At 45.4% G+C, this 22,998-nt stretch overlaps 1 protein-coding gene across 1 annotated transcript in view; it reads right to left on the bottom strand.

The window, feature by feature from the left end:
* The window catches only part of DNAJC10 (DnaJ heat shock protein family (Hsp40) member C10), a 39,633-nt gene extending 38,394 nt beyond the window's left edge, over positions 1-1,239 (bottom strand). The window contains exon 1 of the mRNA XM_038751355.1: positions 1,140-1,239. The gene's annotated coding sequence lies outside the window, so the exon portion shown is untranslated. The remainder of the gene's footprint in view (positions 1-1,139) is intronic.
* Between the last annotated feature and the right edge of the window lie 21,759 nt (positions 1,240-22,998).

Genomic DNA, 22,998 nt, shown 5'->3' with positions numbered 1-22,998 from the left:
GTAGGCGCTCAACAAATATGATTGAACGAATGCATGAATGTTGGGTAGGGACCGTCTCTATATGTTGCCAACTTGGACATCCCAAGCGCTTAGTACAGTGGCCTGCACACAGTAGGCGCTCAATAAATACAACTGAATGAATGAATGCTGGGTAGGGACCGTCTCAATCTATCTGTTGCCGACTTGGACTTCCCAAGCGCTTAGTCCCAGCGCTCTGCACACAGTAGGCGCTCAATAAATACAACTGAATGAATGCATGAATGTTGGGTAGGGACCGTCTCTATATGTTGCCAACTTGGACATCCCAAGTGCTTAGTACAGTGCTCTGCACACAGTAGGCGCTCAATAAATACGACTGAATGAATGAATGCTGGGTAGGGGCCGTCTCAACCTATCTGTTGCCGACTTGGTCTTCCCAAGCGCTTAGTACAGTGCTCTGCAATCAGTAGGCGCTCAATAAATACGACTGAATGAATGAATATTGGGTAGGAACCGTCTCAATCTATCTGTTGCCCACTTGGACTTCCCAAGCGCTTAGTCCAGCGCTCTGCACACAGTAGGCGCTCAATAAATACGACTGAATGAATGCATGAATGTTAGGTAGGTACCGTCTCTATATGTTGCCAACTTGGACTTCCCAAGCGCTTAGTACAGTGCTCTGCACACAGTAGGCGCTCAATAAATACGACTGAATGAATGAATGTTGGGTAGGGACCGTCTCTATGTGTTGCCAACTTGGACTTCCCAAGCGCTTAGTACAGTGCTCTGCCCACAGCAGGCGCTCAATAAATACGACTGAATGAATGAACCTGCTGGCCTGGTTAACCTCCCCGGCGCTTGGCACATAGTAAGCGCCTAATAATAATGATGGCACTTGTTAAGCGCTTACTATGGGCAAAGCACTGTTCTAAGCGCCTAATAAATGCTATCATTTATATTATTATCATTACCACAGCAATCAGGGCAGTGCTGGGCGCCTGGGAAAGCCGCCTAACTTTCACTCATTCATTCATTCAATCGTACTTATTGAGCGCCTACTGTGTGCAGAGCACTGTACTGAGCGCTTGGGAAGGACAAGTGGGCAGCATAACGGTTCGCACAGTGTGGTGTGTGTGTGGGGGGGGAGGGGGGGATCTTACCGGGGCGGGGCCGAGGAGGAAGATGAGGAGGAGGAAGATGAAGAAGATGAGGAGGAGGAGGAGCAGGAGGCGTCGAAGGGCGGTGCGAAGCTCCCCTCAGGCCGCGCGCATGCGCGCGGGGAGGAGGCGGGAGCGGGCTGAGGGCGTATCTGCGCAGGCGCACCCCCGCGCGCGCGGGGAGGGGCCGGCCCCGGGGCGCGTCTGCGCAGGCGCGCCCGCGCGCGCGCGGGAGGGGCCGGTCCCGGGGCGTGTCTGCGCAGGCGCACCCTCGCGCGCGCGCGCGGGGGGCGTGCCCCGGGGCGTGTCTGCGCAGGCGGACGCCCCCGCCCGCGTGGGAAAGGGGCGGGGCCCGGGGAGCCCCGCGCGGGAAGGGGATTGGGTCATTCATTCAACCGTATTTAGTGAGCGCTTGCCCTGACTAAGCGCTTGGGAAGGACTGGGTGGAAACGTAACTAGCTCTTTTCCTCCCTTCAAGGCCCTGCTGAGAGCTCACCTCCTCCAGGAGGCCTTCCCAGACTGAGCCCCTTCCTTCCTCTCCCCCTCCTCCATCCCCCCATCTTACCTCCTTCCCTTCCCCACAGCACCTGTATATATATATATATATATATGTTTGTACATATTTATTACTCTATTTATTTATTTTACTTGTACATACCTATTCTATTTATTCCCAGACTGAGCCCCTTCCTTCCTCTCCCCCTTCTTCTCCCTCTCCATCCCCCCCATCTTATCTCCTTCCCTTCCCCACAGCACCTGTATATATGTATGTATATATGTTTGTACATATTTATTACTCTATTTTACTTGTACATATCTATTCTATTCATTCCCAGACCGAGCCCCTTCCTTCCTCTCCCCCTTCGTCCCCCTCTCCATCCCCCCATCTTATCTCCTTCCCTTCCCCACAGCACCTGTATATATGTATGTACATATTTATTACTCTATTTATTTATTTTACTTGTACATATCTATTCTACTTGTTTTATTTTGTCAGTATGTTTGGTTTTGTTCTCTGTCTCCCCCTTTTAGACTGTGAGCCCACTGTTGGGTAGGGACTGTCTCTAGATGTTGCCAACTTGTACTTCCCAAGCGCTTAGTACAGTGCTCTGCACACAGTAAGTGCTCAATAAATATGATTGATTGATTGATTAGGCCTTCCCAGACTGAGTCCCCTCCCCTTTCCCCCAGCCTTACCTCCTTCATTCATTGTCGTATTTGTTGAGCGCTTATTGTGTAAAGAGCACTGTACTAAGCGCTTGGGAAGGACAAGTTGTTAACTTAACTTCACATAGGCCTTTCCAGACCGAGCCCCCTCCTTCCTCTCCCCCTCCCTATCCCCCCCTCCCCATCCCCCTGGCCTTACCTCCTTCATTCATTCATTCATTCGTATTTATTGAGAAGCATTGTGGCTCAGCGGAAAGAGCCCGGGCTTTGGAGTCAGAGGTCATGGGTTCAAATCCCGCCTTCCTCTGCCCCTCCCCATCCCCCCCGTCTTACCTCCTTCCCTTCCCCACAGCACATGTATATATGGTTGTACATATTTATTACTCTATTTATTTATTTTACTTGTACATATCTATCCTATTTTATTTTGTTAGTATGTTTGGTTTTGTTCTCTGTCTCCCCCTTTTAGACTGTGAGCCCACTGTTGGGTAGGGACTGTCTCTATATGTTGCCAACTTGTACTTCCCAAGCGCTTAGTACAGTGCTCTGCACATAGTAAGCGCTCAATAAATACGATTGATGATGATGATGATTGAGTGCTTACCGTGTGCAAAGCACTGTACTAAGCGCTTGGGAAGGACAAGTTGGCAACGTAACTTCACTAGGCCTTTCCAGACTGAACTCCCTCCTTCCTCTCCCCCTCCCCATCCCTCCCTCCTTCCTCTCCCCCTCCCCATCCCCCCGGCCTTACCTCCTTCATTCATTCAATTGTATTGATTGAGCGCTTACTGTGTGCAGAGCACTGTACTAAGCGCTTGGGAAGTTCAAGTCGGCAACATCTAGAGACGGTCTAGAGACAAAACAAAGAAAACAGAAGAGAGATGGAGATAGACAGAGAGGAAAGAATTCATTCATTCATTCAGTTGTATTTATTGAGCGCTTACTGTGTGCAGAGCACTGTACTAAGCGCTTGGGAAGTCCAAGTTGACAACATATAGAGACGGTCCCTCCCCTCCCCACAGCACCTGTATATATGTTTGTACATATTTATTACTCTATTTTACTTATACATTTTTATTCTATTTATTTTATTTTGTTAATATGTTTTGTTTTGTTCTCTGTCTTCCCCTTCTAGACTGTGAGCCCACTGTTGGGTAGGGACCGTCTCTATGTGTTGCCCACTTGTACTTCCCAAGCGCTTAGTACAGTGCTCTGCACAAGGTAAGCACTCAATAAATACGACTGAATGAATGAATGAATTTATTTGATTTGTACATGTTTATTCTACCTCCCTCCCTTCCCCACAGCACCTGTATATATGTATATATGTTTGTACATATTTTTTTACTCTATTTATTTACTTAATTTATTTGTACATATCTATTCTATTTTATTTTGTTAGTATGTTTGGTTTTGTTCTCTGTCTCCCCCTTTTAGACTGTGAGCCCACTGTTGGGTAGGGACTGTCTCTATATGTTGCCAATTTGTACTTCCCAAGCGCTTAGTACAGTGCTCTGCACATAGTAAGCGCTCAATAAATACGATTGATGATGATGATGATTCTATTAATTTTATTTTGTTAAAATGTTTTGTTTTGTTGTCTGTCTCCCCCTTCTAGACTGTGAGCCAGCTGTTGCGTAGGGACTGTCTCTATGTGTTGCCCACTTGTGCTTCCCAAGCGCTTAGTACAGTGCTCTGCACACAGTAAGCGCTCAATAAATACGACTGAATGAATTTATTTGATTTGAACATGTTTATTCTGTTTATTTTATTTTGTTAATATGTTTTGTTTTGTTGTCTGTCTCCCCCTTCTAGACTGTGAGCCCGCTGTTGGGTAGGGACCGTCTCTATGTGTTACCCACTTGTGCTTCCCAAGCGCTTAGTACAGTGCTCTGCACACAGTAAGCGCTCAATAAATACGACTGAATGAATGAATTTATTTGATTTGAACATGTTTATTCTATTTTATTTTGTTAATATGTTTTGTTTTGTTGTCTGTCTCCCCCTTCTAGACTGTGAGCCCGCTGTTGGGTAGGGACCGTCTCAATGTGTTGCCAACTTGTACTTCCCAAGCGCTTAGTACAGTGCTCTGCACAAGGTAAGCGCTCAATAAATACGATTGAATGAATGAGTGAATGAATGAATGAATTATTATTAGCCCAGCACTTGGTGGGTCCTGGGCCGAAGCGTGTCTGCGCATGCGCGTGCGCGCGCGGAGGGGGACGGGGCCGGCCGGGCGTGACTGCGCAGGCGCACGGGGCCCGGCGGGAGGGGCCGACGACGGGGAGGGGGAGAAGGCTGACGTGGCGTCCCCCGCCCACATCCGGGTTCGACCCGGATCCGAAGGGTGGGTGTGGCCGGCAGGTCGCCATGGCGACCGGCGCGCGCCGAGTGGGCGGGGCCAGGGCGGGCCTTGCGGACCACGTGACCTGAAGGAGGCGGGAAAACGGCGGCCAGGCCCCGCGCCGGAAGTGCCTAGGGGCAGTGTGGTTCAATGGGTAGAGCCAGGATGCTAATAATGATGATGATGATAATAATAATAATAAAAGTAATAATTATGGCATTTATTAAACGCTTACTATGTGCAAAGCACTGTTCTAAGAGCTGGGGAGGTTACCAGGTGATCAGGTTGTCCCCCGGGGGGCTCCCAGTCTTAATCCGCATTTTACAGATGAGGTAACTGAGGCCCAGAGAAGTGAAGTGACGTGCCCAAAGCCACACAGCTGACAAATGGTGCAGCTGGGATTTGAACCCCTGACCTCTGACTCCAAAGCCCGTGCTCTTTCCATTAAGCCACGCTGCTTCTCTGATCATGAATAATAATAATCGTGATAATAAATTATGATTTATATTTATGATAATCATAATAAAACGCCCTCCCTCCCCCAGTCCGTCAGACAATAACCCCCCCATTTAACCTTATTGAAGGCCCATTTCCTCCATGAGGCCTTCCCTAATCAATCAATCAATCAATCATTTATTGAGCTCTTACTGTGTGCAGAGCACTGTACTAAGCGCTTGGGAAGTACAAGTTGGCAACATATAGAGACATTTCCTACCCAACAGTGGGCTCACAGTCTAGAAGCCCCACTTTCCCTCATAATTATAATAATAATTGAGGTATTTGTTAAGCGCTTACTATGTGCCAGGCACTGTACTAAGCAGTGGGGTGGATATAAGCAAATCGGGTCGGACACAGCCCCTGTCATTCATTCATTCATTCAATCGCATTTATTGAGCGCTTACTGTGTGCAGAGCACTGGACTAAGCGCTTGGGAAGTCCAAGTTGGCAACACATAGAGACGGTCCCTACCCGACAGCGTGGGGCTCACAATCTCAGTCACCATTTTCCAGCTGAGGGAACTGAGGCCTGGAGAAGTGAAGTGACTTGCCCAGGGTCACACAGCAGGCGAGTGGTGGGGCGGAATTAGAACCCATGACCTTCTGACTCCCAAGCCCTGGCTCTATCCACTACGACATGCTGCATCTTCCACCATCTCCCATCACCCTGATTTGCACCCTTTATTCATCTCCCCTCCCAGCCTCACAGCATCTATGTACAGATCTGTCATTTTATTTACTTTTACTGTCTCCCCCACCTCCCTGCCCCATCATCATCATCATCAATCGTATTTATTGAGCGCTTACTATGTGCAGAGCACTGTACTAAGTGCTTGGGAAGTACAAATTGGCAACACATAGAGACAGTCCCTACCCAACAGTGGGCTCACTGTGGGCAGGGATTGTCTCTCTTTATTGCTATATTTTACTTTCCCATGCGCTTAATATAGTGCTCTGCAAAAGTAAGCGCTCAATAAATAAGAATGAATGATTGTGGCACACAGTAAGCCCTCAAGAAATTCCACTGATTTTGGGCAAGTCACTTAATGTTTTACAGTCACTTACACTCCTCTGGACTGTAAACTTGTTGTGGGCAGGGGATGTGCCTGTTTATCGTTGTATTGTACTCTGCCACTTAGTACAGTGCTCTGCCCACAGAAAGCACTCAATAAATACGATTGAATGATTGAAAGTCACTCAACCTCTCTGTGTCTCAGTTCCCTCATCAATAAAATGGGGATAAGTCACCTGATCTCCTCCTACTCTGAGCTCCATTTGGGCACAGGGGCAGCGACTGATCTGTGTTTTATATCTTCCCTTGGTGCTTCCACGTCATCCCGGGTCGCTCCCTTTATTCCTCCCTCTTCCCGGCCCCACGGCACTTATGTACATACACTTCTCTGAGCCTCAGTTCCCTCATCTGTAAAATGGGGATGAAGGCTGCGAGCCCCGCGTGGGACAACCTGATCACCTTGTATCCCCCCAGCGCTTTGCTCATAGTAAGCGCTTAACAAATACCGTTATTATTATTATACCTGTCATCATCAATCATATTTATTGAGGGCTTACTGTGTGCACAGCACTGTACTAAGCGCTTGGGAAGTACAAGTTGGCAACATATAGAGACAGTCCCTACCCAACAGTGGGCTCACAGTCTAAAAGACTGTCATTTATTATAAATAAATAATTAAATTATGTTGAATAATTAAATAATTTAATTATAAATTAAATAACAATGTCTCTCTCACCCTCTAGAATGTAAGCTGGTTGTGGGCAGAGAATGCGTCTGTTCTACTGTCCTCTCCTCTTAGTTCAGCTGTCTGCACACAGTAAGCGCTCATTAAATACGACTGAATGACTGACTAATGCAGTTCAGAGAAGTTTTATTAGGGAGTTAATGCTTCTTCATCCCAGTTATTGAGCTGACCCGAGTTTCAGAACCACCAAACGGTTAATACTTTGGCTCATCACAGGTAACACGGCCACCGACGGCACCTAAGAGGACCCGACATCGCCTCTCCACCCCCATATCAGGGGGAGAGGGGCAGACACCTGGACTGTCTGGACACCCACCGTACTAAGCGCTTGGGAAGTACAAGTCGGCAACGTATAGAGACGGTCCCTACCCAACAACGGGATCACAGTCCAGAAGGAGACAGACGACAAAACCAAACATGTAGACAGGTGTCAAAATCGTCAGAACAAATAGAATTATAGCTCTCTGCGCATCGTGAACAAAATAAATAGAATAGTAAATATGTCCAAGTAAAATAAATAGAGTAATAAATCTGTACAGAAAGCTGTGACCCAGGAGGGTTCGTCAACCTGTGGCAAAAATGAAACAACTTCAGGAGCATCATAAAGCAGTTTGGCCTAGTGGATAGAGCACGGCCTTGGGAATCAGCAGATCTCGGGCTCTAAACCCGGCTCCACCACTTATCTGCTGTGTGACCTTGGGCAAGACACTTTATTTCTCTGGGCCTCAGTTACCTCATCTGTAAAATGCGAACCCCACATGGGACAGGGACTGTGTCCAACCCGATTCAGTGCTTAGAAAAGTGCTTTGCACATAGTAAGCACTTAACAAATGCCAACATTATTATTATTATTTGCTTGTATCCACCCCAGCGCTTAGTACAGTGCCTGGCACACAGTAAACTCTTAACAGATACAATCGTTATGATAGTACATCGTTATGATATGATATACACCTGTATATATGTATATATGTTTGTACATATTTATTACTCTATTTATTTTACCTGTACATATCTATTCCATTTATTTTATTTTGTTAGTATGTTTGGTTTTGTTCTCTGTCTCCCCCTTTTAGACTGTGAGCCCACTGTTGGGTAGGGACTGTCTCTATATGTTGCCAACTTGTACTTCCCAAGCGCTTAGTACAGTGCTCTGCACACAGTAAGCGCTCAATAAATACGATCGATTGATTGATTGATTGAACCCCACATGGGACGGGGACTGTGTCCAACCCTATTTGCTTGTATCCACCCCAGGACTTAGTAGAGTGCCTGGCGCACAGTAAGCTCTTAACAGATACCATCATTATGATAGTTATCAGCCAATTGATTACTCTATTTATTTATGTATTTTACTTGTACATATCTATTCTATTTATTTTGTTAGTATGTTTGGTTTTGTTCTCTGTCTCCCCCTTTTAGGCTGTGAGCCCACTGTTGGGTAGGGACTGTCTCTATATGTTGCCAACTTGTACTTCCCAAGCGCTTAGTCCAGTGCTCTGCACATAGTAAGCGCTCAATAAATACGATTGATGATGATGAATTGATAGAATTTAATGAGCAACTAGGTGTCAAGCACTATACTGAACCCTAGAGAGTTAAAGACGTGGCCCTCTGCCCCTTCCTCCACTGGCTCACAAAGACTTCTGCTCTAGAAGCCCCCCGTAATAAGTTGAAAATGATCTTTATCGGGTCTCTTCCCTTACGTCTGTCTAGCCACAATCTTTTTTATCTTCGAGAACGATGCAAACGTGTGTTACCGAAAGAAAGCTTGGTCTGTTTATGTCTTCAGAGGGTTGAAAGCTAGTCTTACCTAGAGAGTCCCAGCTTGGGAAAGGCTCAGACACACTCCACCGCTTTCCTCACACCCAGGAGAGAGAGGGAGGTTGGCTCAACTTCAATCCACCGGGACTCTCAGGGTCCACCGGGACCACACGGGGCCTGCTCAACTTTTAAAGCATTCAGAAGGTCAGCGAGGAGCCTGAAATCCTGATTCTCCTTTAGTGTTTATCTCCCCCTGATCCTGGATTCTCAAAGCCTCAGCATCAGGGAGGTGAACTCACTTGGGAATATGCCGAGAAAGGAGCCTCTCCTTCAAACATGCTCATACCTCCTTTATTCTAAAAAAACCCCCGTCTGGATCCCACTGTCCTCTCCAGTCCCATTTCATTCATTCATTTTTATTGAATGAATGTTTATTCAATTTAGTTATTGAATTCAATTCGTATTTATTGAGCGCTTACTGTGTGCAGGACATGGTACTAAGTGCTTGGGAGAGTACAACAGCAAATAGACACATTCCCTGCCCACAATGAGTCTAGAGGAGAGGACGTTGAAAGATCTGGGGGAGATACTAGTTAATCAGGTTGGACACAGTCCCTGTCCCAAACAGGGCTCTCAGTCTAAATAATAATCAGAAATAATCAAGCACATCAGCGTCAATCACGCATTTAGGCATGCAGCATTTCTGTACCTCTCAAGTTACCCAACTCTTTAGAGACTCAGTCTTCTATGTATCTATTTTTTTTCCTCTTTTTCTATCTGTAAAAAAGTATTTCATGCCTGTCTCTCCTACTAAGTCTGCACATTCCTCTAGGGGAGGGAGCTTATCTTCACATTCCCTTCTGCATCGCGCTGACTTGTTCGTATCGGACGCGGTTCCTGTCCCACATCAGGGAAGCAGCGTGGCCTAATGGATAGAGTCAGAAGGCCCTGGGTTCTAATCCTGGCTCTACCACTTGTCTGCTGTGTGGCCTTGGGCAAATCACTTCTCTGTGCCTCAGTTACCTCATCTGTAAAACGAGGATAAAGACTGTGAGCCCCATGTGGGACAGGGGCTCAGAAGCCCCAGCGCTTAGAAGAGTGCTGAAATGTAGTAAGCACTTAACAAAAACCATTATTATTATTATTGTTATTACATAAGGCTCACAGTCAATATACTGGCGGCTCATCGCTGTCCACAGAATTTAGCCTGAGGTGGCTGAGGTGCGGGAATTTCTGTGCCTTTTTGCTTCCAATTAATTATTTGTGTTCTGAAATTTTTGGATTTAGCACAGTGCCTTCCCTTAGAAAAAAATGAGCCTATTAGATCAACTTTTTCCTCCAACAAAAGGCAGCTGATGTGGCATAATGGAATTGGCTAGGAATGCCACACCCTGGCTTTCACTGCTAGTGATTTAATCTTAAACAAACACATTATCCAGCTAGATGTCCTTAACCAAACAAAGCTTGTTAACCAAAGATGCAATTTTTTTTAATACAATAGTTTGGGAGGGTAAATGCTCTCTTGTTGCAAATGCTTTTCAGGTGAAAAAAGACCCTACATCATAGGCAAAAGGTTCCCTTCCACCGTTATCTATATCTATCTACATATCTATTCTATTTATTTTATTTTGTTAGTATGTTTGGTTTTGTTCTCTGTCTCCCCCTTTTAGACTGTGAGCCCACTGTTGGGTAGGGACTGTCTCTATATGTTGCCGATTTGTACTTCCCAAGCGCTTAGTACAGTGCTCTGCACATAGTAAGCGCTCAATAAATACGATTGATGATGATGATGACGACGATGATGTAAAATTGGTATCTTGGAATAAATTGTTTAAATAGTCATTCATTCAATCGGATTTATTGAGCACTTACTGTGTGCGGAGCACTGTACTAAGCGCTTGGGAGAGTACAATACAACACTAAACAGACACATTCCCTGCTCACAATGAGCCCCCAGTCTAGAGGGAAATAGTTCTAGATTTAGCTCTCAATCTCTAAGAAAGAGGAGTTCAACTTCTGGGCTTTCCTCCGTATTATTTCCTGGATCTGCCCCTTCCTCTCTACCCAAGTAACTACCACCTTGGCTCAAGTTTTTAACCTCTCCCAACTAGAGTAATGAATCAGCCTCCTCTCTGGTCTCCCTGCCTTCAGCCTCTTCCCTTTTCAGTCTATTCTACATTTTACTTGCTGGATCATCTTTTTAAAATGCCATTCCACTGCTATTCATTTATATTAATGTCTTTCTCCCCCTCTAGACTCTAAGCTCACTGTGGGCAGGGAACAAGTCTACCAACTCTGTTGTACTCCACTCTCCCAAGTACTTAGTACAGTGCTCTGTACGTAGAAAGCGCTCAATAAATACCATTGATGATGATGGGACTTAAAAACCCCCAAAGGCATCTGGTTTCCCTTCAACGATAATCACAATAATAATAATAATGATGATAATAATAATTCACTAAGTGCTTACTGTATCCAAAACACTAGGATCAATTCAATCAAATCAGACACTCTCATTCCAAATGGACGTCTCAGCCTAAGGGGGAGGAAGGACGGGTATTTTAAAGATCAATCAATCAATCAATCGTATTTATTGAGCGCTTACTGTGTGCAGAGCACTGTATGAGGAAGATGAGGAGGAAAGATGAGGAAATTAGGCACGGAGAAGTTAAGTGACTTGCCCAAGGTCACCAACGAGCAAATGGCTGAGCTACGATTAGAACCCAGATCTCCTTCATTCATTCATTCAATTCACCCAGTCGTATTTATTGAGCGCTTACTGTATGCAGAACACTGTACTAAGCGCTTGGGAGAGTACAATGCAACACTAAACAGACACATTCCCTTCCCACAGTGAGCTTACAGTCTAGAGGACTGATTTCCAGGCCTCTGCTCTTTCCAAGCCGCACTGCTTCTGCATCAACCAGAGTCCTGTTTGTTTGAAGAGTTAAGGCTCCCTAACAGATCTTGCTTTTTAACAACTAGGTTCTTTTCACTTGCTGCTCCCAAATTAACCTTCTTTCTCTACCTTAATCTCCCAACTCTCTCACTCCTGACCCTTTATCTAGAACTCTCCCCCACCTTCAAAGGCACCTCACCAAAGCTCTCCAGGTTCAAAGCTGTCCTGAAATCCTGCCTTTTCCAAGAAGCATTTCCTGATTCCAAACATTCAATCAATCAATCAATCGTATTTATTGAGCGCTTACTGTGTGCAGAGCACTGCACTAAGCGCTTGGGAAGTACAAGCTGGCAACGTATAGAGACAGTCCCTACCCAACAGTGGGCTCACAGTCTAAAAGGGGGAGACAGAGAACAAAACCAAACATACTAACAAAATGAAATAAATAGAATACATATGTACAAGTAAAATAAATAAATAAATAAATAGAGTAATAAATATGCACAAACATATATATATATATTGGGGAAGGGAAGGAGGTAGATTACCAGAGCCAAAAAACAGTAGGGACATCAGTGCAGGACAAACCCAAGCACTGGTGATTGCTTGAAGGAGCAGCGCACCATCTCCAATCAAATGAAACCATCGAAGGTTTTGGATTGAGCCCTTCCTTTGTGTGCACAACACTCTACTAAGTCCTTGGGAGAATATATTAAAGTTGACAGGTAGGATCCCTGCCCTGAAGGGGCTTACAATCTATTCTTATTACCACACTATTCTTATTACCACACTTATTGCCACCATTCCAAAATGCATCTGTTACTCCATTTCATGGCATAACAACAGTCATGGTTAGGGTTTAAGAGTGTGTTATGTGAGTTGTGTACATGCACCATTTGCAATGATAATTTTATCTTTCCCAATTATAATGTGTTAAGCGCATCATGTTTCCTAACACCGTGCTAAGCCCTGGGGTAGATGCAAGAAAGTCAGATCAACATAACCTCTGTCTCACGTGGGGCTCACAGTCTAGGAAGGAGGGAGAAAGGGAATTTGATTCCCATTTTGCAGGTGAGGAAATGGAGGCAAGTTAAATGACTTGCCCAAGTTCACCCAGCAGGAAAATGGCCGAGCTGAGATTAGAACCCAGGTCTTCCAACTTCAAGTCCTGAGTTGTTTCCACTTGGCACACTGTTCTCTTATTGCATTTAATGAGAGTTCATCTTCCCTATTAGATGGGAAACTCCTCAATAATAATGATGGCATTTATTAAGCGCTTACTATGTGCAAAGCACTGTTCTAAGCGCTGGGGAGGTTACAGGGTGATGGGGTTGTCCCAGGGGGAACTCACAGTTTTAATCCCCATTTTACAGATGAGGTAACTGGGGCACAGAGAAGTTAAATGACTTGCCCAAAGTCACACAGCTGACAACTGGCGGAGCCAGGATTTGAAACCATGACCTCTGACTCCAAAGCCCGGGCTCTTTCCACTGAGCCACGCTGCTTCTCCTCAAGGGCAGGGACTGTGCTCATTACCTTTATTGTACTCAGCATTCAATTTTTTATCATCATCAATCGTATTTATTGAGCGCTTACTGTGTGCAGAGCACTGTACTAAGCGCTTGGGAAGTACAAATTGGCAACATATAGAGACAGTCCCTACCCAACAGTGGGCTCACAGTCTAAAAGGGGGAGACAAAAACAAACATACTAACAAAATAAAATAAATAGAATAGATATGTACAAAATAAATAAATAGATAAATAGAGTAATAAATATGTACAAACATATATACATATATACAGGTGCTGTGGGGAAGGGAAGGAGGTAGGATGGGGGGATGGACAGGGGGACGAGGGGGAGTTATGGTACTTGTTTAATGCTTCCTATCTGTCGAGCACTTTTCTAAGCGCTGGGGTGGATTCAAGTTAATCAAGTCAGGCACAGTCGCTGTCCCACGTAGGACTTGTAGTCTAAGTAGGAGGTATAACAGGTTTTGAATCCCCATTTTGCAGTTGAGGAAACTGAGGCACAGAGAAGAGAAGTGACTTGCCTAAGGTCACCCAGCAGACAAGCGGCGGAGCTGAAATTAGAACCCAGGCCCTCTGGCCCCCCGTCCGTGCTTTATCCTCTAGGCCCTGCTGCTTCGGTACCATGAATTCAATATCCTTCTGCTGAATGAGCCATTGGAAGGAATGAAGGTGATCGGCCGTGCTGAAAAGGGCAGCGACTGAGCGTTTTTGCCCCAAATCAGCTGGGATCCTTCATGGGGCCTACAAACGTGGGGAAAGGCTCCACAAACTGTGCTTGTGGATCACCTAACCAACAGCTAAAGAGGGGCTGGATTGCACGGCTTAGTGGATCGTCTTCTAGACTGTGAGCCCACTGTCTCTATACGTTGCCAACTTGTACTTCCCAAGCGCTTAGTACAGTGCTCTGCACACAGTAAGCGCTTAATAAATACGATTGATTGATTTGATAGAGCACAGGCCTGGAAGCCAGAAGGACTAGGGCTCTAATTCCGCTTCTGCCACTCGTCTGCTGGCTGACCTTGGTTAGGTCACTTCACTTTTCTGCGCCTCAGTTGCCTCATCTGTAAGAGAGGGATCAAGACTGTGAGCCCCGTGTGGATTGGGTCCGACCTGACTAGCTTGTATCTACCCCAGCGCTTAATACAGTGACTGGCACGTAGTGAGCGCTTAACAGACACTACACAACAAACAAAAAACCCGGCACTATAATCGGGAGGGGGACAGACGGCACAGAAAAGCAAAGTATATATGTATATATGGTTGTACATATTTATTACTCTTTATTTATTTATTTATTTTACTTGTACATTTCTATCCTATTTATTTTATTTTGTTGGTATGTTTGGTTTTGTTCTCTGTCTCCCCCTTTTAGACTGTGAGCCCACTGTTGGGTCGGGACTGTCTCTATGTGTTGCCAATTTGTACTTCCCAAGCGCTTAGTACAGTGCTCTGCACATAGTAAGCGCTCAATAAATACGATTGATTGATTGATTGATTGAATGAGACCAAGGCCCGTGCTCTATCCACTAGGCCACTATTCACAGCCTCAGTTTCCTTCCCCAGATTCACCCCGATTTAAGCTACCCTGGGGGTTCAAGGAGAAGGAGCGAATCTCCCCTGACGCGCAGCTGTGCCTGGCCACCAACGTCAGAGAATCAGGTGCTGAGGCAAGTCGATTTTCTCAGAGATGTGGCGTCCCAGTGACACGGGAAAGCAGCTGAGAGATGCAAACACTTCGAGAAAGTTCTTATCTGTGTCGTGGTGGGTTTTAGGGCAAAGCCACTATCTCTAAACTGCCTATGTGCTGAGAAAAATAGTTTAAACTGAATAAATGAATTCTTGATAGTACAGAATCAATTTTAAGTCATGTACTCGGGCACCAAAAGAAATTAACCTGGATCCAAAATGATTGTATTCTAGGAAAGTAAGAATTCAATCAATCAATCAATGGTATTTATTGAGCACTTATAGAGCGCAGAACACTGTACAAAGCACTTGGGGGAAGACACTACCACAGCGTTGGTAGGTACGTTGGGAGAGAAGCAGCGTGGCTCAGTGGAAAGAGCCTGGGCTTTGGAGTCGGGGTCATGGGTTCAAATCCCGGCTCTGCCACTTGTCAGCTGTGTGACTTGGGGCAAGTCATTAAACTTCTCTGTGCCTCAGTTCCCTCTTCTGTAAAATGGAGATGAAGACTGGGAGCCCTCCTTGGGACAACCTGATCTCCTTGTAACCTCCCCAGTGCTTAGAACAGTGCTTTGCACATAATAAGCGCTTAATAAATGCCATTCATTATTATTATTATTACGTTTCCTACCCACAAGGAGCTTGCAGGCTAGAAAGGGAGACAGAAAATAAATTACAAATTTGTACATAAACGCTTGGGGGCTCATCAAGTGGTATTTTTTAAGTGCTTATTAAGTGCTGTTCTAAGGTAGGGGTGGATACAAACCAATCAGGTGGACACAGGTCCCACGTGGGGCTCACAATCTTAATCCCCATTTTACAGGTGAGGTGACTGAGGCCAGAAAAGTGAAGTGACTTGCCTAAGGGCACACAGCAGACAAGTGGTGGAGCCAGAACTAAAACCCAGGTCTTTCTGACTCCCGACCCATGCTCTACCCACTAAACCATGCTGCTTCTAGTTACTTAGGAACATTTAAGAAACAAAAAGACTTTAAACCATGCTGCTTCTAGTTACTTAGGAACATTTAAGAAACAAAGAGACTTTAGTGGGCTATCTCCTTCCTTCCATTTTATACTAGCTGGGTTCATTTGTCTTTGTTGAACTTTGGAATATTGGGGAGGTTTTTTTTTGGAGATTTGGTACCATGACAGTTGAGCTGAGCCTCTTGAAAGCCATTGTCATATTAGAGGGATTAATCGACTGATTGACCATTTTACTGGTGGCTTTATAAAGGGATTATTCCATTTTTCAAGTCCACTTTGGAGGGATTTCAACCCTACTGCTAGAGAGGGGAAGGGCAGGGGAGGATATAACAAAATAACAAAAAGTGTCTCCAAACCTACCATATCTCTTGAAAAAAAAAAACCCCAAACCCTGGGAAATCTTTGTTTATCACAGTGACCAAACTGGGCTTGGTCTAGTGGATAAAGCATTGGACTGGGAGTCAGAAGGTCATGGGTTCTTGTCTGCTGTGTGACCTCCGGGAAGTCACTTTCCTTCTCTGTGCTTCTCCGGGTGTGTTCCCTCCTCTGTAAAACGGGGATTAAGACTGTGAGCCCCATGTGGGGTGAGAAACAGTGAGAGTTACAGAGAAAAAGGGACAGAGAAATAAAGAGAGAAACACAAAGAGGGAGGGAGTGAGAGACAGAAGAGAAAGTGAGGGAGAAAGAGAGGCAAGAGAAAGAGTGTGAAAGAGAGAAAGAAAGAGGGAGTGAGGGAGAGAGAAAGAGGGAAGGTGAGAGAAAAATATTGAGAGATAAATAGATAAAGGAGAAAGGGAGAAAAAACAGAGAAATAGAGCTGCTCAGGTAAGATCAAAAGACCCGAGCACACAGAGGAAAGTGCCCAGGAGTAATTAGTTAATCAATCAATAGCATTTATTGAGTACAGACCTGGGGCCCTGATCCTGACTCCCTATTTGCCTGCTTTAATAATAATAATAATAATGATAATAATAATGGTATTTGTTAAGCGCTTACTATGTGCAAAGCGCTGTTCTAAGCACTGGGGAGGTGACAAGGTGATTGGGTTGTCCCATGGGGGTCTCACAGTTTTAATCCCCATTTTACAGATGAGGTCACTGAGGCCCAGAGAAGTGAAGTGACTTGCCCAAAGTCACACAGCTGACAGTTGGCGGAGCCGGAATTTGAACCCATGACCTCTGACTCCAAAGCCCGGGCTCTTTCCACTGAGCCACGCTGCTCGCTGCTTTGTGACTAAGGGCGAGTCACTTAACTTCGCTGTGCCTCAGCTTCTTCGTCTGTAATATAGAGATTCAATGTTCTCCCTCCCCGATAGACTGGGCGTTCAATGTTGGACTGGGATTGTCTGACTTGATTAACGTGTATCTTCCTCGGACCTTAGAACAGTGCTTGACGCATAGTAAGCGCTTAACAAATGCCGTAATTATTTTTATTCTCGTTGTTCTCTGCGCCTCAGCTTCTTCATCTGTAAAATGGGGATTCAATACCTGTTCTCCCTCCCTCTGAGACTGTGAGGCCCAGTTGGGACGGGGCTGCGTCTGATCTGATTATATTATATTTTTAGACTGTGAGCCCAATGTTGGGTAGGGACTGTCTCTATATGTTGCCAATTTGTACTTCCCAAGCGCTTAGTACAGTGCTCTGCACATAGTAAGCGCTCAATAAATGCGATTGATGATGATGATTATATTATATTTACTCCAGGGCTTAGCACAGTGTTTGGCACATAGAAAGTGCCTAATCCTTCAATCAATCAGTCAATGGTATTTATTGAGCACTTAGTCTGTGCAGAGCACTGTCCTAAGCACTTGGGAGAGCATGGTGTAGTGGAAAGAGCATGGGCCCGGGAGTCATGGGTTCTAATCCTGGCTCTGCCACTTGTCTGCTGTGTGACCTTGGGCAAGTCACTTCACTTCTCTATGCCTCAGTTACCTCATCTGTAAAATGGGGATTGAAACTGTGAGCCCCATGAAGGACAGGAACTTTGTCCAACCCAATCTGCTTGTTTCCACCCCAGCGCTTAGTACAGTGTCTGGCACACAGTAAGTGCTTAACAAATACCATAATTATTATCCCAGCTCCGTCACTTGCCTGCTGTGTGGCCACGGGCAAGTCACTTCACTTCTCTGTGCCTCAGTTACCTCATGTGTAAAAATGGGGATTGAGACTGTGAGCCCCATGTAGGACATGTTCTGTGTCTCACCTGCTTAGCATGTATCCACCCCAGTACTTAGTACAATATCTGGCATAGGAGAAGCAGCGTGGCTCAGTGGAAAGAGCACGGGCTTTGGAGTCAGAGGTCACGGGTTCAAATCCCAGCTCCGCCACTTGTCTGCTGTGTGACTTTGGGCAAGTCACTTCACTTCTCTGTGCCTCAGTGACCTCATCTGTAAAATGGGGATTAAGATTGTGAGCCCCACACGGGACAACCTGATCACCTTGTATCCTCCCCAGCGCTTAGAACAGTGCTTTGCACATAGTAAGCGCTTAACAAATGCCATTATTATTATTATTACATAGTAAACGCTTAACAAATACCATGATTAAAAAAAAATCACTTCACTTGTCGGTGCCTCAGTCATCTCATCTGTGTCAGTGGGGATTAAGACTTTAATCCCCTTATGGGGCATTTGGGACATGGATGGTGTCCAAATTGATACCCTTCCCAGACTGAGCCCCTTCCTTCCTCTCCCCCTCGTCCCCCTCTCCATCCCCCCATCTTACCTCCTTCCCTTCCCCACAGCACCTGTATATATGTATATATGTTTGTACATATTTATTACTCTATTTATTTATTTATTTTACTTGTACATAACTATTCTATTTATTTTATTTTGTTGGGATGTTTGGTTTTGTTCTCTGTCTCCCCCTTTTAGACTGTGAGCCCACTGTTGGGTAGGGACTGTCTCTATATGTTGCCAATTTGTACTTCCCAAGCGCTTAGTACAGTGCTCTGCACACATATAAATATGATTGATGATGATGATGATGATGATCTCAGTGTTTAGTACAGTGTCTAGCACATAGAAAGTGCTACTACCACTACTAATGATAATGATACCAACATTCACCCAAAGTCCAAGAGAACTGTAGCATATGAACAGGAGAAAATGAGGCCCCTTTAAACTGAAAAGTGAATGGCTCATTTAATCTGGCTCCCTCAATTCCTCAGGAATTATTTCCCTTCTCCCCCTCCCCGCCTTCTCTTTTATTCTTCAACAATCAAACTTGATGGATGACAAAGAATCCAGCTCCCTCTTTGTCTTGCCAGTCATTTAGCCTTCGGGCTCCTGATCCCACAAGAGATACTGCCGGTGGTCAGAAAGTTTGCCAAGCAAGAAGGAGGTGGCTGTGTGGCATTGGGCATTAATGACGGTTGCCAAAATCTCCAAAACTGCTTTTTTCTCAGGCCTGTTCCAGAGACCCAGATCAGAATGCCCTGTTCTTGCGGGGTACCCAAGGGACAAAGTGCCTCCAAATCAGAACACGCTCTGCAAGCCGGTCATGGAGCACTTCTATTTGATTTTGCTGTCTGACAGCACAAAGAATGAAGGAAATGCTTACACTCCCTCCGGTGAAACTCTGGCCCTTTCCTAGAATGAGCAGAAGGAGACAGGAAGCAATGAAGAGAAGCAGCGTGGCCTAGTGAAGAGTGGACAGCGCTGGGAGTCAGGAGACCTGGGTTCGAATCCAGCCCCACTGGTTGCCTTCTCTGGGCTTCAGTCTCCTGTCTGTAAAATGGGGATTTGCTTCCTGTTCTCTCTCCCACTTAAACTATCCATGTGGGACCGGCCTAGTGTCCTAATTGATTATCCTCTGCCCCAGTCAATAAATGGCATTTATTGACTGCTTACTGTGCGCAGAGCACTGAACTAAGCACCTGAGTTACTCCAATAGAGTGACTTGAGCTGATCCCTGCCTTCAAGGAGTTAATTAAGTAGTGCTTAGTATGATGTTTAGTATAGTTGAACAAGTACCATGATTCTTAGTTATGCATACACACTTTCTTTTCATTTCATTACAGACTTTCAGTTTGGACCTCATTTCAACCCCGTCATTACAACCATCTCTGTCTAGGAAAATGCATATCAGAGATTCAGACTCTGGTGGTACCTTCGGCGGGTTTCAAAGGTATCTTCCTGAGTTCCGAGTTCATTTATTCATGACTGAGCTTGGGAAAGTACAATGCAACAAGAAACAGTGAGACTCTCTGCCCACAGTGAGCTCACAGTCTAGAGTGAGGAAGACAGATGTCAATACAACTAAATAAAATTACAGACATGTATATAAGTGCTGTGGGGCTGGGAGGGGGAAGAGCAAAGGGGGCAAGTCAGGGTGATGCAGAAGGGAGGGGGAGATGAGGAAGAGGGGGGCTTAGTCTGGGGGGGCCTCTTGGAGGAAATGTGTGTTCAGTAAGGCTTTGAAGGGAGGGAAAATAACTCAGAACACTATTCCACTGAGCCTCCAGTGTCCACTCAACCTCCTGTCTGCACTGTGGCCTAATTAGCCATTACCTTCTCCAGCAGGCTGGGTGAGGAGCAGCTGCAGAGCAGCTAGTGCCCTCACACTGGGCCTCCAGAGCCTCTCCCAACTTCCAGACTCCACTGGGGCTTCCATCATCCCCTCCTTCTCCAGGAGGGAGGGTGAGGAGCAGAGGCAGAGAAAGCCCCCAGTCAATCCCCTCACCAAGCGTCTCCCCTCATCCCCTCCTTTTCCAACATGGAGAGTGAGGAGCAGGGGGAGCGAGAGCCATCAGCCAGGCCCCTCACCGGGCATCCCCTATCTCTGAGAATCCATCAATCAATCAATCAATCAATCGTATTTATTGAGCGCTTACTGTGTGCAGAGCACTGTACTAGGCGCTTGGGAAGTAGTCGTATTCATCCATTCAATCGTATTTATTGAGCGCTTACTGTGTGCAGAGCACCGTACTAAACGCTTGTGAAGTCCAAGTTGGCAACGTATAGAGACGGTCCCTACCCAACAGTGGGCTCACAGTCTAGAAGGGGGAGACGGACAACAAAACAAAACATATTAACAAAATAAAACAAGCAGAATAAATATGTACAAGTAAAAGTTGGAAACATATAGAGACGGTCCCTTACCCAACAGCGGGCTCACAGTCTAGAAGGGGGAGACGGAGAACAAAACATATTAACAAAACAAAATAAGTAGAATAAATAGGTACAAGTAAAAGTTGGAAACATATAGAGACGGTCCCTATCCATCATCCCCTCCTTCTTCAGTAGGGAGTGTGAGGAGCAACACGATGAGGGAGCCCACGGCCAGCCCCCTCGCACCGGACCACTGGATCCTCTTCCTTCTCCCAGTCTCCACTGGAATTCCCGCCATCCCCTCCTTCTTCAGAAGGAGCGGCGACACCACAAGCTATGTCTTCCTTCGGAGCGTTGGAAAGGCTGAGGCCACCGCTGTGCCCGTAACTCGTGGCCTCTGAGCCACGAGGAGCCCAAAACTCTGCTCCTCTAGCCGCGGTGCCCTATCCCTCTTCCTGTATCCATCAATCAATGGTATTTATTGAGCTCTTAAGGTGTGCAGAGCACTGAACTAAGCGCTTGGGAAAGTACACTTCAACAGAGTTGGTATATAATTGTTTTCTTTCCCTTTGATATTGTTTTTATGTCTTCATTGTTTCACCCTTCAATCAATCAATCATATTTATTGAGCGCTTACTGTGTGCAGAGCGCTGAACTAATCAATCAATCGTAATTATTGAGCGCTTACTGTGTGCAGAGCGCTGTGCTAATCAATCAATCGTAATTATTGAGCGCTTACTGTGCGCAGAGCACTGTACTAAGCGCTTGGGAAGTACAAGTTGGCAACGTATAGAGACAGTCCCTACCCAACAGTGGGCTCAGTGGCCTACCCTGTGTCCCATCCTTTATTCTCAGATTAAGACCTGTTCGGGGACCGAGGAAAATGTCTAATTTTCACCCGTCCAATTTTTCCTAGCCCTTAGTATTTTGTTCTGCACAAAGCAAACACTTATTCAATTCCATTCCTCCTACATAGTACTGAGAATGCCTTTTCTGCCTGAAAGATCAGAAGAAAGAAAAAGATTAGAACACTGGTAAGGAAAATAAACGAGTCTCTTATCTTCCTTATCTAAGATAGTCCAGAGTGCTTAGGCTTATGTTGAATTTATAGTCAGAGCAAGTTTGTAAGGATGTTCCTTGGTAATATTAGATTTCTATGGATTTAAACTCATTTGGGAAATAATTTCAAATGCAGTATTCCAGAGGTTTTCCATCAGGAACAAATGTCCTGCTGCCCTAATCTACTGTATAGACCCGGATGTCAGAAGGTCATGGGTTTTAATCCTGGCTCCACCGGTTGTCTGTTGTGTGACCTTGGGCAAGTCACTTCACTTCTCCAGGCCTCAGTTCCCTCATCTGTAAAATGGGGATTGATACTGTGAGCCCTACGTGGGACAGGGACCGTGTCCAACCTGATATGCTTGTATTCACCCCAGTGCTTAGTACAGTGCCTCGCCCATGCTAAGCACTTAACAAATACTGTAATTATTATTATTCCTTCTAATTAATAGGAATGGGGAGGAGGAAAGATGACAGTTATTTCATAGAAGATGTTTCCATTTGCAAAAAGTAAGATCACTTCTGTTTTCTAATCTTTGCATTCTTTGTTGTATTTATGTTTCCCTAACTCTTTCATTAAAAAGTGGACATGACATTATTATTATTTTATTCTTATCTTTGTTAAGCACTTACTAAGTGGCAAGCATTGTTCTAAGCTCCGGGATAAATACAAGTTGATCATTGGGGCACAGTCCCTGTCCCATACGGGGCTCATGATCTAAATCAATCAATCAATTAATCGTATTTATTGAGCGCTTACTGTGTGCAGAGCACTGTACTAAGCGCTTGGGAAGTACAAGTTGGCAACATATAGAGACGGTCCCTACCCAACACTGGGCTCACCTAGAAGGGGGAGACAGAGAACAAAACATATTAACAAAATAAAATAAAATAGGAGGGAGAGCAACTATTTAACCCCCATTTTAAAGTTGAGGAAACTGAGGTGCAGAGATGTTGAGTGGCTTGCCCACGGTCACAGAGCAAGCAATTGGCAGAGTCGGAACTAGAACCCAGATCCTTCTGCTCCCAGGCCGATGCTCTTCCCATGTGGCCATACTGCATCTCTATTTCTGGGTAACAGGAATAAGAAAAATTCACCAAGATATTCATATCCTTTCACAC

Source organism: Tachyglossus aculeatus, chromosome 9 (genome assembly GCF_015852505.1).
Source record: "Tachyglossus aculeatus isolate mTacAcu1 chromosome 9, mTacAcu1.pri, whole genome shotgun sequence".
Lineage (NCBI taxonomy): Eukaryota > Metazoa > Chordata > Mammalia > Monotremata > Tachyglossidae > Tachyglossus > Tachyglossus aculeatus.
The sequence above is the reverse complement of the archived record's forward strand: the minus strand, read 5'-3'. Positions and strand labels throughout refer to the sequence as shown.